The following is a 16,662-nucleotide window of genomic DNA, read 5'->3' as shown; positions in this document are numbered from 1 at the left end:
TTCAGCATTTAATGGTACTGGCCACCTGGTGTGCATAAAGGTCATCCCAAGAAAGCTCTATGGCCCTTCTATTTCACACTTGTAGGTAAATATTGAAAGTTGTGTGAAAGAGGCCTTTTTATGGAAGCTGATTACAGTTATGAAGAATTTCACTTATATTCTCATTTTGACCAGAATTATTTAAAATAATCCAGAGCAATCTTTATAGTCAAAAGAGTAGGATCTGGGGAGGAGGCTCAGTCTAAGGTTGCTTCAGTGGTAATTAGACTTACAGAAGATGGCAAAAGTCCCCCACTCCTCAGAGCCACTGTGACTTAGTTGCATCCCTGATGAAGGGGCCATTTTAGGGGTCCCCCAGGGAATGGAAAGTTGAAACTGCTTCAATACAACGTAGCCTAGCAGAGCAGGCTGTCCGCAGTGAGTTAGGGTTGCAGTCTCTATTTGGTTTTGTTGCTTCCCACAATAAGCCACGTTTTGAGTGTTGTTCCTTTTGCTCCTTGTTCCCGGAAATAGCCTCTTCTCTGTCAGACAGGCTTTTATGCACTTTTTTCGTTTGTTTCAAGCCATTTTCTTCGTCCATCAAGACCATCAGTGTAAAAGGCTATCTGGCAGAAATGGCCTAACATGAATTAAACAAGGGATAATGGTATCAGGTTCAGCTGCTTCAGACCTCTGACTTCTACTTTTCTGCCGTCTAGTCCTCACACTTTTGATCTCCCTCCCGCAGAACTGGCAGAGTTTAACTTTCGTTAGAAGTCATTTTCAACGGCATGTTATTTCTCTTGTTTTCTGGATAAGACTCCAGTCTTCCCCTAATTTTGAAAATATCCATCTGATACTTTGTTTTTTTCTCCATTCTACCCCTGAAAACATCTGTTTGACTCAGAATCACCAAGGATTGGTTAATGGGGTTAGTGTAAAGCAAACAGACTTCGGTTAGGTAAATATCCCACAGGTAAGCAAAGTATATTTTCCGTGTTAATCTTTTTTGAATCGAACAAGAAGGCATTTTTATACAAGCATGTCAATCAATTAAAAAGGTAAATATCATAGAACTACACAATGTCACAGCCCTAAAGAAGGGCACTAGGAGGTCATCTAAAACAACACCTGCATTTTTTTCATGTGCAAATACCTAGGCCCAGGGAAGGTGCCTTGCCAAATGTTTCCTTGAGTTAAGCACTGAGATGTATGCAAGCTATTTAGTGAAAAGTATAATGACGTCTGCAATTTAGTTTGAAATACATCAAAAAATGAGATGAATTGAGGGATAGATACAGGGATAGATATGAGATCAATCAAGTGCAGTAAAATATTCATCATAGGATCTAGATGGTGAGTTTATTTATGATCGTTCACTAAAAGTCTTTCGACTCTTCTGTGTATGTTTGAAATTTTTCATAATAAAATGTTGAACATTTGAACATTACAGCAACTTTATGTAGCTAGTAAGTGAACAAAATTAGAGATAGATGCCTCATAGTAAGTCTGGTGTATGCATGGATAAATGGTGGTATTCACAGTCCAGGCAGATAACCTGATATGGACTCTTATGCAAAGAATACCCTGTTCCAAAATGCATTGGAGGGATTCAAAGAGATAAAATAGTTTTGAATTAGTAAGGATTCTTGCAATTCCAGGTGAAAAATACTCACCCCAGACTGGCTTAAGCAAATAAAGGGACTGCCTTTGTTTCCATAACTGAAAACTCTAGGGGTCAACCTAGCTTGAGACTTGGCTCATTCAGGTTACCTGCACAGAGACTCACTCCATCTCCTGGCTGTGGCTTCTTCTGTTGCATCAGCTCTGTTCTTATTCAGCCTTTGCTTTTCTAGTTGCCGGGCTCTCCACACCACCCTGTTTATATACTTCACATATCTAAACCCAAAAGAAATGTCAGCATGTTTCTCTCACTGGGAGAAACAAAAGTCCGAAGAGTGTATTTTATTTGCTTGGCCTGAGTTATGTACCCATCCTTGAATCAAAATCAATACCCCGGGACTCCAGTATTCTGAATATGTCTAAGCTGACCTGTCCACATGAACAGTGAGAAGAGGAGGCTGATGCCTGAAGGAAAATTCCAATTTGTGTTCTGAAAAGACTGGTGATAGATGCCAAAACATGAAAAGGAAATGTTGTATCACAGGTTTTCTGTCAGAATATCTCTCAGATTGCTAAGAAAATCATCTTAAGATCCAAAATGGCAGCAATAAGTAGAAGTCTTAGATATGAGTTACTTTCCAGTAGATTCACTAGTGTCTTTCTGACCTGAGGAATCTCTCCCTAAGGGATCACAAATGCAGAGGTTGAAAGTAGGCCATTTCAGGAGTAGGTGCACACAGCTGGATTCGGGACTATGAGAGCTCCTCGGAGAATAATCTAGGACTTGGTGAAAAAGGAGCTCGAGTTCTATTTACCTGGATTCCATGAAGATAGAAAAAATTATATATTTTGAATATTAAATAGGATACTTAAACCAGAGCCACTCTTGGAGCCACTTTCTTGGAAAACTTAGTGATTTTGCAAGTCAGATTGAAAGGAAATTCAGTTACACCTCTTATTTCTGTCTAATATAAGTTAATTTCCAAATAAATTGAAGAGTGTGAAATATTTTATTAATTAACATTACATTAGCTACTGGGTTGCTCGTTAGGATTTGGTGATTTTATCATCAGATGCACTGTTCAATCAAGGCTGTTTTTATCTTTATAATCATGAATAAAATTAGATGAAGCTGTGAATGCTATCTAGCTGCTATAGCTGCCTATCAGTCACTTTCTCAGGGTAAAACAGCAGGCCAGAGTATTGCCCAGAGCTGTCATGTATGGAGCTAGAGGACAATGACCACACAGGCTCCTGAAGACCCTTCCCAGTCTACCACCAGAGGAGTACATCTCTAATGGTAATGAGAACATGAAAGGCCACAAGCTCAACTCAGAGCTACATTATGGAACCAGAGGTTTCAGATTTCCTAGGAAGATTAGAGCAAGAGACAGCAAGTCATGAGTGACAGAGGACAGTGCGCGGGACAAATACTGGAGGTAATGTTGCTGGAAATAGATGCGTTGTACTGGTTAAAGTGTCCAGGGTAGGGAAAGATAATGACTGGTTTTCAATAATGTCTGGCTGCATTCTCACAAATATAGTTTGAGCCACATAAAAATGCCCCTCTAGACCCAACCTGACTTAAGCCAGTTCTTTTTATTTTTTATTTTATTTTATTTTAGTTGTTGTTGTTTTTTTTTTTTTTTTTTTTTTTTTTTTTTTTTTTTTTTTGACAGAGTCTTGCTCTGTCACCCAGGCTAGAGTGCAGTGGCATGATCTCTGCTCACTGTAAGCTCTGCCTCCCGGGTTCACACCATTCTCCTGTTCAGCCTCCCCAGTAGCTGAGACTACAGGCACCCGCCACCATGCCTGGCTAATTTTTTGTATTTTTTAGTAGAGACGGGGTTTCACAGTGTTAGCCAGAATGGTCTCGATCTCCTGACCTCATGATCCACCCACCTTGGCCTCCCAAAGTGCTGGGATAGCGGGCGTGAGCCACCGTGCCTGGCCAAGCCAGTTCTTTTTAAATGTGGAGTACAGTGCTACCTAGAAAATGTTTTAAATTAATTAATATGCAAAATTGGGGTTTTAAAGATGTCTTGACTTATTATTTTCACTTGCCTTATGGCTTTGTGTGTTGAAGTTGCTCTTCTCCACATTTTTCCTAGTAATCAGGGAGACAGAGCCCATCTTTTATTCCAACATGACCACCAGGTTGACAGACATGGTGAATGCCTGTTTGTATTCAATAGTAAATTGTTTTAAAAAAATCATTTAAGAATTGTTTAAAAAGTATGTGCTTTGAGTATGTGCTCTGTGTCAAGACTTAAGCTAGGCAATGGGAATGCAATGGTGAATAAAAATAGCCACATCGATGCAAAATGTCTGCATAGGGTGCTAACAGGTTAGTAGGGTTCAGAGCACCCAGAGCTTCATAAGTGACATTAAAGTCTTCGTCTTTAGATTTGTGTTTTCAAGAGATCATTCTGGCTGCTGTGTAAAAGATGAACTGAAAAGGATGTGTGGGGAAACTGGAAGGTCAGTTAGGAAGAAGATTACTGCAGTAGTCAAGAAAATATGGTGATGGTTTTAACTAAGGTAGTGATTGTGGAAAATGAAATAATATTTTAGAGGCAGAATTGGCAGGACTTAATGATTAAATATGGAGGATGATGGTAATTGCTAAAGACTATCTCTTTCACCCAAAACTTGAATCAGGCTCCTCTCCTCTGAGTTCTCTGCTTGACTAAGCCCAATCTTGGGCTTCTCCTTCTGTCTTTAACAAATCCAGTTTGAGTAAGAACTCTGCAAAAGCACTTTGGAGAAAATCCCCCACCCTTGGTATCTGACAACTCTTATTGTATCAACCTGACCTGCCTTAAGCAAGAATTCTATTGAATTGTTCTGGGAAGAATCTGTCTCACCTCTAATGTTTCCTCTTAATAGTGTTCCATCCATTGACTTCTACTCTGCTTCTTGGTTATAAATCCCCACTTGAACTTGTTGGATCAGAAGTTGAGTCTAATCTTCCTTCCCCAATGCAAGATCACATTGCTGTAGTCCCTATACCTCTCCCAAACCCCCACTTGATTAAAGTCTGCCTTTGTCATCTTTAACAAATGTCATTGAACACATTTTTTAACATGAGGAAGAATGTTGCACATTATAAATATAACATGTATATGTATATGTGTGTGTGTGCATATATGTGTGTGTTCATATGACTTTACAGACTCCCATCATCATCAAGAGAAAGCCTCCTGCATTTTGCAAAGATCAGAAAGGACATTCTGTACTGATCAAAGAGAAATAAGAAATATGATATTGAAGAAGCTCTAGTAGTTTCTTTAATTGATGTCATGTACAAAGATTCTGGTTGGAATGCGGAAAGCCCTAAGTTCCCCTTCATTAACCATTATAGTTTAATTATCCATGGCTAGGTCTCAATTCTTGTTAAACCTATTTCAGAAGCCACAAAGCAGGGAGTGAAAAACTGGCTGGATATTGGAACTGATGTAACGTACTCCAATAGATAAGTATTTCATTTTAATTAGCTAGGGATGAGAGGCAGCATGATGTAGAGGAAAGGCACAGCAATGTTAGAGTCAGAAAAAGCTATCTTCACATTTAGGTTCTGCCACCTACTGGGTGTGCAACCTTGGGGCACATGATTGCTACAAGTATGTTCTGTTGTTTAAAATTAATTTAGAGATATTTCAGTCCCAGGTTGTTGTAAGGATGAAACTTGATCATTAAACATAGTTTTTGGAAATACGTATACTGAATATAACCATGCCTATCCTTCAAGGTTATTGTTGGTTCAAGAGATAATACATGTAAAATGTAAGGTACATGGAAGATACTAAGTAAATCGTAACTATTGATATGGGAGTGTGGTAGGGAAGCGCTGGGTAAAAAAGGGCAGGGTTCCTGGTGAAGGCTCCACTCTCGAGCCTGTGACCAGGGACCTAAGTGAGGACGGGCACTCCTCTTTTTATGTCCAAATGTTGCATTTTCCAAGACCATTCTGGCCCACCATGCCCTCATCCTGTGCCTATAAAAACCCCAAGACCCTAGCGGGCACAGACACAAACAGCTGGATGTCAAAGTGAACACACCAGCAGAAGAACACACTGACAGCTGCCAGCAGGCCATTGAGGGCAGAACAACAGGGACGCTGATGAGAATTGAGTCAGAGGAGAGTCCAGCCACTGGATGTCCTGACTCCAGGGGAAGATCACCTTCCCTCTCCATTCCTCTTCTGGCCTCTCCATTCACCTCACTGAGAGCTACCTCCACTTATAAAACTTATTAAACCTTGCACCCATCCTCCAACCACACGTGTGATCCGATTTTTCTGGTGCACCAACTCAAGAACCTGGGCTACAGAAAGCCCTCTGTCCTTGCTGAGATAGGGCAGAGGGTCTAATTGAGTTAATTAACACAAGCTGCCTGCAAGTGGCTAAGCTGAAAGAGAACAGTGTAACACACGCCCACTGGGGCTGCGGGAGCTGCAAACACTCAACCCTAGACGCTGCTGTGGGGTCAGAGCCCAGGCTCCCCACCACCTGCCCCTCTGCATGCTCCCCCTAGTGGTTTGAGCTGCAGGGCACCAAAGAAGTGAGCCGCTCCCCCTGTCGCACACCCTGTGAGGGGGGTAAGGGAACTTTTCCCGTTTCACTATTAAGAGGAAAGAAAACACCATGCCTGTTCTAAATAAGCAAAAGAGAAAAAAAAATGATTGATTAAGAAAAATTCTTACTATTTAAAGAAGCCCAATGTAAAACTAGTGACCATTCTTTGGATGAAATTCTTTTTTTTAAACCAATACTGCATGCCTTTATAATAATAATTTATGATAAGTATTGTTTCCATTACTTGGGATCATCTTAAGACCACGATAAAAAAAATTCTCAGATTTTCTTGATTTCCAATGGTTTCTTACCATAGAGGTCTTCAGGAATTATATTATATAAACAAGTACCCCTCCCTCATCCAGTCCACAGATATAACTTCATCACCACAACTCTCTTCATACTCTCCTTATCCTTTGTTTTCCTCCTGCTACCCATCACCAACATCTGATATGCTTGTTAACTTACATTCTACCTTCCTCACTGAAATAGAAACTCAATGAGAATAGAACTGTTGTGTTTTGCTCATTATTTATCTTGGGCACCTGGAACTACAGTTGGCACATAGTAGGCAACAATAAATGTTCTTTGGAATGAATAGTGGTATTTGTGTATACTTACCAAATGAAGATAAATCTTCTAATAGAAATCAATATAATAACAAAGCTTGCTTGCAAGCCACGTGCACCTTATTGCTTACGCTTTCTTTTTATACAACTCCTATGGCTTTTTTTTTTAAGACAGACTCTTACTGTGTCACCCAGGCTGGAGTTCAGTGGTGTGATCTTGGCTCCACCTCCCGGGTTCAAGCGATTTTCCTCCCTCAGCTCCCTAGTAGCTGGGATTACAGGCACATACCACCACGCCCAGCCACTTTTTGTATTTTTAGTTGAGACAGGGTTTCACCATGTTGGCCAGGCTGGTCTCGAACTCCTGACCTCAGGTGATCCGCCCGCCTTGGCCTCCCAAAGTGTTGGGATTACAGGCGTGAACCCCTGTGCCTGGCCTCCTATGGCTTTATTAACCCTATTTTGCAGTTGAGTAAATTGAAATTCAGACAATTATGGGCTTTGTCTGACATTACACAGCTCATAAGTGTAATTCCTTTGTTGAAAGATGTTTCTAAAAGAAACTAGTACAGTTGCAGTGTCACACATCCTGAGAAAAGTTACTGTGAATATGCAGAAAAATACAACATCCAGTGTGTTGCTTACTTTCTAGTTGAATTTTAGGTTTCTTGTATTAATAAAAGTATACAAATACTGACTTTTTCCTTACCCTGCATTACAAACAATAAAGGACAAGGACCTGCTATGTGATACTGTTTTTGTTCAAATAAAGCAAAAAGATTTGGAACTTGATTTATAAATACCTGCATAATGACAGTAAATGCATATGTCTGGCTACCGTCTGACAGAAAGTAGCAGAAACACACCATGTTTGATTGAGATCTGTATTTTTCCATTTTACCACGGAAAATGTGTCTTGCTGATACAATAATTTAAGATGAGTTTTATAGTCAACATCTTATTAAGATCCACCCTGGGAAAGTTGGGGAGTAGACAGATTTTGGCTATTGTGCTTTGCCTGTCCTCCGATGCCACTACCAACACAGTGATCACCCTCAGGCAAAAGGCAAAAGAGTCCCTTTAAACTCCTTATGCTCTCCTCTCCTGCCAAATGCCCATCTCTCCATGCAAAAAAGAGAAATAAGTTGAGAAGCCAATTGATGCTAAATTGTTAATATATGAATGATTCCAGAACAATTTTGGAGTCACATAGGTCTTACTGTGAAATCAGGCTCCACTATTTACTAGCAATCTGGCTTTTGATAAGTTATGCATCTCCCTGTACTTCAGTTTTCTCATATACAGAATGGACATAATATTAGTCTGTATAAAGTTGGGTGAAGATTAAGTGTGTGTGTGTGTGTGTGTTTCTGTGTTTGTGTGTGTGTTTCTGTGTTTGTGTGTGTCAGAGTGCCTGGAATGCGTCAAGCATTATTTAAGTATTTGCTAATAGAGAGGCCATGCACTGTAGTAATAAGAGTAACAGATCCAAATTTGACTTCCGTGACCTGGGCAAGTGAATCTCTCTGAATCTCATACTCCTTAATAAAATGAAAATATTTCCTACCTTACAAAATCAAATTAAGGATTTAAATAACATCCGTAACACACCTGGAATATTGTCTGATGAAGAACCAATATCCTATATGGTATTAAATATTATTCTTTGCTTCCTGAAAGAGGATGCTGCCATAGATTAATTTTATCCTAAATTAATCGATGAAATAATGACCTTGAGGGAGTGGTTTCATTGGAGAATGAGTAGTCAAAGTATCTTATAAATCCGGTCAGGCATGGTGACTCATACTTGCAATCCCAACACTTTGGGAGGCTGAGATGGGAGGATTGCTTGAGCCCAAAGTTCGAAGCTGCAGTGAGCTGTGATCATGCCATTGCACTCCAGCCTGGGCAACAGAGTGAGAGTCTGTCTCAAAAAAAAAGTATCTTATAAATCAGACTAGCAATAATGACACAAAATTGTGGTTCAATATCATATGTGACAGGTTGTATTTTCCAAGAATGATCACAGCAGCACATGCTCTTCTTACTAAATGACTTTAACACTCTTCGAAAGTAAATATATGGTATATGACCCCTTCCCTTGAATTTGGGTTTTTGTGACTGCCTTGACCACTAGAGATGTTATGCAGCTTCCAAAACTAAGCTATAAAAATACCATGCAGTTCTGCCTTATATGGGTGATGCTAGCAACCATGTAAACAATGGAACTTCTCTGAGGCTGGCATACTTTTAGGAAGTCCAACTAGCCCATATGAAGATAACACATGGAGAAATGCTAAGACTACATGATAAATCATAAGCCAGAATTGCCTACCTAAGCCCTTCCCAAATTCTGGATGCTCAGAAACAGTGAGAAAGAGTAAAATTATTTTTGTTTTAAACCACTAAGACAGTGTGGCCTGTTATGCAGTATTAGAGAACAGATTCACTACTCAATGGTTTTCTTATGTTTTACTCTTTAGAAACACTTTTTAATATATCTTAATAAATAACTGCCCCATGAAATATATATTATCCCAACTTTTATAGCTGAGGAAATGAAAAATCTGAAATGCTAAGTGATCTTTCAGAGGTCACACAGCCAGGATCAGTGGTGGAGCAGAAATTCAAACAGATCTTCCAATTTCAGGCCAAAAATTGGCCTATTTATATTGCCCATCTAGGAGTAAAGAACTTTTAGAAGGCCAATATAAAAATGCTGATGGTGCAGTTTTTCCTGGAATTCCAACACCTTTCTGAAACTGAGATTATGTAAACAGATGTTATTTATTTCAAGTCTTACCCAATGTTTTAGCTGATAGGTCTTTGTAGTTCATACCATAATTATGAGTTAATGTTTTCTTTAACTACTGGATATGAAAAACTGAAGCATGTTCAATATTTACATTTCATTTTACTAGATCTTAGTCATTTTATTGTTATTCAATTTCACATTATAGTTTTATGATTTCTCACTTGTATGAATATTAATTGAAATGAGAAATTTACTCAGTGATTTAAATGCATGTTTTTTAAGTATTTGGAGGGAAAAAATTTAATTGGGGCTGTATGTCCTGGAAAAAAAAAAACAACAATATTTTCACAGAAATGGAAATTACTGCCATGTCATTGTATTCCCTGACCATGTACAGTGAACAAAATAGCCAATTAAAGAGCATGACAACCACTCTCTTGAAATTCCTACAGGTAATTTAAAATGCCTTGTTTTTAATTGATTGTGTATATTTTCAACATGGAAATATTTTTTTCTCCTCTCAATAATGCTGATTACTGTTTGTTTCTAATTGGTCATGGTGACAGAAGGTTGTCTGCAGAGCACTGTAAAGTAAACATGAAGAACCATCTCTCATAATTTTCCCCTCACATTCTCTAGGTTTCATCCTGGAGTGCCTCAGGGGGATGGAGCACCAGACCCAGGACTTTATTTGATTTCTTCTTCTCAAAGTCTCCCAATTCAGAATTCTATGACTCTGATACCCTGCATCTCTTTTCCTTCAGTGAATGCTTCAAAAAAAATTTTTAAGAATAATATTGGTTGAGATTTTGGTTGTGTATTAGTCTGTTCTCACACTGCTATGAAGAAAGAGCCAAGACTGGATAATTTATAAAGGAAAGAGGTTTATTGATTCGCAGTTCTGCATGGCTGGGGAGGCCTCAGGAGACTTACAGTCATGATGAAAGGCAAAGGAGAAGCAGGCACCTTATTCACAGGGTGGCAGGAGAGAGAATGAGTGCATGCAGGGGAAATGCCAGACACTTATAAAACCATCAGATCTCATAAGACTCACTCTTAATCATAAGAACAGCATGGGAGAATTGTCCCCATGATATAATTACCTCCACCTGGTCTCACCCTTGACATGTGGGGATTATGGGGATTACAATTCAATATGAGATTTTGGGTAGGGACACAGCCAAACCATATCAGGTTGTATAACAATTTTTACAATTTTTTGACTTGACAGTTCCTAAAATTCAGGTTAACGTTGCCAGCTTGCCTAGGATTATAGAATGTCTAAACCAGTAGGGCCACTTGAATTCATTCAGTCCATACTGTTTTTTACAAATAGGCTAAGTGAGGCTTAAGAGAAGAAGGACCTGGTCCACAGTCACATAGTGAGCTGGTGGCTGACTTTTCTTTTGTCCAGAGCCTTCTCTTGCTTACTTTCCTTTGCTCAGTAACCCTCCTTCATCAATATTGGGAGTGGGAAGTTTTGCTCATGCAAACTCACCTGAATATATCATGTATCAGCCTGACAAGAACCAGATATATGATTCTCAATTCCTTTCACATGCAACCTGTGATCCTTTAAACCCTCCCATATAGTGCCACAAACATTATATGGCAGATAGCCATAAGACTGCATGGAACATACAGATTGTATTAGTCTGTTCTCACACTGCTATAAGAATATACCCGAGACTGGGAAATTTATAAAGGAAAGAGATTTAATTGACTCACACTTCAGCATGGCCAGGGAGGCCTCAGAAAACTGACAATCATGGAAGAAGAGGAAGCAAACATGTTCTTCTTCACAGGGTGGCAGGAAGGAGAAGAATGAGAGCCAAAGGAAGGGGGAAGCCCCTTATAAAACCATCAGGTCCTGTGAGAACTTACTCACTGTCACAAGAATAGCACGAGAAAAACTGCCCCCATAATTCAATTACCTCCCACCAGGTTCCTCCCATCACACATGTGAATTATGGGAACTACAATTCAAAATGAGATTTTGGTGAAGACAGAGCCAAACCATACAATTGTACCTCTGGCCCCACCCAAATCTCATGTCCTCACATTTTAAAACACAATCATGCCCTTCCAACAGTCTCCCAAGGTCTTAACTCATTCCAGCATTAACTCAACATTCAAGTTCAAAGTCTCATCTGAGACAAGGCAAGTTCCTTCCACCTATGAGCCTGTAAAATCAAAAGCAAGTTAGTTACTTTCTAGATACAATGGTGGTACAGGCATTGGGTGAATACACCCATTCCAAGTGGGATAAATTGGCCAAAAAAAAGGGGCCAAAGGCTACATGCAAGTCCACAATCCAATAGGGTGATCATTAAATCTTAAAAGTTCCAAAATAATCTCCTTTGACTCTATATCTCACATCCAGGTCACGCTGATGCAAGAGGTGGGTTCCCACAGCCTTAGGCAGCTCCACTCATGTGGCTTTACAGAGTACAGCCCTCACCCAGCTTCTTTCACAGCTGGCATTGAGTATCTGCATCTTTTACAGGCTCATGGTGCAAGCTGTCAGTGGATCTAGTGTTCTGGGGTCTGGAGGATGGTAGCCGTCTTCTCACAGCTCCACTAGGCAGTACTCCAGTGGGAACTCGTGTAGGGGCTTTGACCCCACATTTTTGTTCTGCATTGCCCTAGCAAAGGTTCTCCACGAGGGCCCTGCTGCTGCAGCAAACTTCTGCCTGAACATCCAGGCATTTCCATACATCCTCTGAAATCTAGATGGAGGTTCCCAAATCTCAATTCTTGGCTTCTGTGCACTCATAGGCCCAATACAACTTAGAAGCTGTGAATGTTTAGGGCTTGCACCCTCTGAAGCAATGGCCTAAGCTGTACCTTGGCCCCTTTTAGCCATGGCTGGAGTAGCTGGGATATAGGGCACCAAATCCTAGGTTACACACAACAGGGAAGCCCAAACCTAGCCCAGAATACCATTTTTCTCTCCTAGGTCTCCAGGCCTGTGATGGGAGGGGCTGCCACGAATGTCTCTGACATGCCCTGGAGGCATGTTCCCCGTTGTCTTGGCAACTAGCATTTGGCTCCTCCTTACTTATGAAAATGTCTTCAGCAGGGTTGAATTTTTTCCCAGAAAGTGGGTTTTTCTTTTCTATTGCATTTTTAGGCTGCAAATTTTCCAAACTTTTATGCTCTGTCACCTCTTGTATGCTTTGCTGCTTAGAAATTTCTTCTGCCAGATACCTAAATCATCTCTCTTAAGTTCAAAGTTCCACAGTCCTCCAAGGCAGGGGCAAAAAGCCACCAGTCCCATTGCTAAAGCAGAGCAAGAATGACCTCTACTCCAGTTCCCAACAAGTTGCTCATCTCCATCTGAGACCACCTCAGCCTGGACTTCATCGTCCATATCACTATCAGTATTTTGGTGAAAGCCATTCAACAAGTCTCTAGGAAGTTTCAAACTTTCCCACATCTTCCCGCCTTTTTCTGAGCCCTCCAAACTTTTCCAACCTCTGCCTGTTACCAGGTTCCAAAGTCACTTCCACATTTTTGGGTATCCTTATAGCAGCACCCCACTTTCTGTGGCACAAATTTACTGTATTAGTCCATTCTCACTCTGCTGTGAAGATATACCTGAGGCTGGGTAATTTATAAAGAAAACTGCTTCAATTGATTCACAGTTCAGCATAGCTGGGGAGGTCTCAGGAAATGTATAATCATGGTGGAAGGCATCCCTTCACAGGGTGGCAGGAGAGAGAACGAGTGAAAGCAGGGGAAATGCCAGGCACTTATAAAACCATCGGATCTCATGAGAATTTAATATCACGAGAATAGCATGAGGGAAACTGCCCCCATGATTAAATTACCTCTTACCAAGTCCCCCCACAACACATGTGGATTATGGGAACCACAATTTGAGATGAGATTTGGGTAGGGACACAGCAAAATCATATCATAGATTAAACCCTGGAGTGACTAAGCTCAAAGATGAACTAGTTCTGTCTTAAATTAATACCTTCTCTGCCCTCTGAAAACCCATTGGCCATATATGGGCAAGGCTGTGGGTATTACAGTGGTATAGTTGATCTTAAGATTGAAAGCATAAGATGTGTCTCCAAGTTCTGCTTCAACCCACATAGACATATTCTCTAACAGATATCTTTCCTTCTTGCCCCTTGGGCTATTTTCAGTTACACACCAGGAACCTTCTATGGAGCCTCCATCTCTCCTTCTGGGATAATGTTTCATTTGAACTCTCTTTGGTTCTTGAACCTGTCCTTTTTCTTTGGAATGTCTAATGGAAGAATTTCTTTGGCTCAATACCCACTGTTGTGAGGTGAGTCAGGCCACACCCACTCAAGAATGGGTGAGAACTCCAGGATCCCACTTGCTACAGTAGCAAGTTTGGATGTTCCCAAAGTAAATAAAAATATTAATAATAATTTAAACCTATTTATTAGCTTAATTTTTAAAAGTGTTTTACATATTAAAAATATAAGTGGGTCATTTTCACACAAGTTAACCTAGCCTTTGGCATTATCTATATGGAACAAATTAAAATTTGAATAATAAAATTAAGTGGGTAATTAAAAAAATAAAACCTTGATTAGAGAAGAAATTAGGTTGGGTGGAGGCTTGAATTAATCATATTCCCCTTCTATCTAAATCAAATTTAGCTGATAGCCTTATTTCATCAATGTGCTTCAGAGTCACCATCCCAGGCCAAATGGAATTGACTCATTTCAGCAGCAACCATTAATGTGGCCCAAAGTGAGGTGTTAGGTTTCCCACCCTGAACTCTATCCCTGATATCAACTGTCATAGTTGCAAGGTTAAAAGATAGTCCCAGGTTATTCATCACATATAAGCATGGCCACAATGTGGGTATAAAGTGCCCTTGTAAAATGGAAATTACTTAATTAAACAAACAGTGAACCCCACAGTTATTGCACATTACAAATAAGTCCAGCCATGCAAAAACAACCCTGATGCAAATGTCTCCATGTGCCCAGCACATAATCAACACAATATATAGCCTTCCTTTGTGTGGAAAGGAAGAAGAAAAGAAGAAATAATCATTTCAAGTTTGGCATTCCATATATTAGTTTCAGTGAATGTAAATGACTTATGATTTGCACAGTAATCCCATAAATCAGCTTCTGAAACTTTAAGGTACATACACTGGAATCACCTGGGCATCTTGTAAAAATTCAGATTCGGATTTACTGGGCCCAAGATTATGCATGAAAAAAACAAAACCCACACTGCTAGTCTGTGCACCATACTTTAAGTATCAAGGCTCTAGACTAGAGGTCTTCAAATAGTTTGATGCAGTGCTGTAGTAAGAATGGAATACTACAGCCAAAGACACTTACGTTCACATAAATGGGGGAAGGTGGACGAGACCTGAGGCAGGTACTTCAAACAGTGATGTTCACCCCGGTAGTTGTGCAAATGTTATCATTTTCTATGTGTGCCAGGATAGAAGAAAGGTGTGGAAATGCATCTCTAAATAACAATGGAGGTTTTCCATAATTTCTGTCATTGCAATAAATTACCCTTAATAATAATCACAATCATAACAATAACTATATATTGCACACTTACTATGTGCAGTAATTTTGCCAAATATGTCACATTAGCTTACTCATATAATCTTCATGAGAGTCATCAGCTATACCAGCCCCTACATAACCTCAGCTATTCCTATGGCTTTGTATTTTAAATGGTATCTATATACTGACGATTCCCTAATTTATGTCTGCAGCACTGACTTCTCCCCTGAACTCCAGATGTGTTATCCAATTGGCTACTTGACATCTCTTCTTGGAAATAGTCAAAATCTATAACATGTTCCAAGCAGAATTCCTGCTCCTCTCCCAGACTTCCATACAATTAGTCCAGCCCAAACGCTAGGAATTGTTTCATCTGTTGGTTTGTTTTACTTCTCATGCTCTTACCCTACACATGCAATTCATTAGAAAATATTGTCAGCTCAACTTTCAAAATATAATCCAAATCAATCTACTTCTCTCCATCTTCACTGGCACCATCAACTCTTGCTTGGATCAGTGAAACAGCCTCCTGGCTGTTCTCTCTGTTATTGTGTTTAAGCAGCTTTGATTGGCTGGAGGGATGCTGGATGTTTGTAAGTGACAGCTGGTGAGTCCAGACCAGTGGATTTGAGCCAGATGATAATAGCAAACACTTAGATTGCACTACTATGCCCCAAATGACTTGTTAAGTACAATGCATGTAAGTAGCAGATTTACTACGCACAATAACCCTCTGAGTTTTGTTCTATTATTACCCCCATTTTACAGATGAAGAAACTAATGGATAGAGAAATCATGTAATTTTTTTCCAAGGTCACTCAATTAGTGAACAATGAAACCAGGATTCAAGACAAGGCAGCATGACTCTAGAGTGTGTCATTTGAAATCCTCTACTCAACTCTCTGATGAAAAGCTCTGTCACACTAAAGAGTATGCACTGTGACCTGAAGGCCAAGCAAAGGATTATTTAATCAAACAAATCCACTAAGTCAATCATGTTGTCCTTTTATCTATGGGCAAATAAAAGACAAGCAAATGATTATTTCATAACTGAATTGATCATTTGAGTGAACTGAACCGAAATAGTCAAGTTACTTAAGCAAATAAGCAGCTTACCTTGGAAGCTGTGTGTATTGCTAATTCTGCTGGTCCATTCTCACATCCTCTGGAAAGTGTCCTTAGGGTACCACAATTGCTTTAGATAAAGAATGCTAGTCTGGTGCTTCCATATAGTTATACCAATATATATTTTAGTACTTTTTCTCAATGTCTAATTCTAGCTTGAATACAAAGTAAAAGAGTAGGAATACCAACCTCTTTCCTGATTATAACAAAACCTTGCCTAGTCTGAAAAATATCTCCCAAGAAACTTGGCTTATATTTAACTGACCTCTTAGGGAATAAAACCTAGACTGTCATTCAGTACATCCTTTGCAGCAATCAGTCACTGCAGTATACTAACACAAAAGATGTATTCACTCCAATCACTTGCCTGTGAGGGTTTAATAGGAAAGCCACATAACAGAAGGCACATGTTCCCCTGGTAAATTTTGCATGTGACTCTTTTAGCACTATTCACAATATATCAGCATGGTCTGCTTATGTGGCCATCTCCCACACTGGAAGCATCCCCAGGA

This window comes from Mandrillus leucophaeus, unplaced genomic scaffold (genome assembly GCF_000951045.1).
Source record: "Mandrillus leucophaeus isolate KB7577 unplaced genomic scaffold, Mleu.le_1.0 Scaffold875, whole genome shotgun sequence".
NCBI classification, from domain to species: Eukaryota; Metazoa; Chordata; class Mammalia; order Primates; family Cercopithecidae; genus Mandrillus; species Mandrillus leucophaeus.
Note: the sequence above shows the minus strand (reverse complement) of the source record.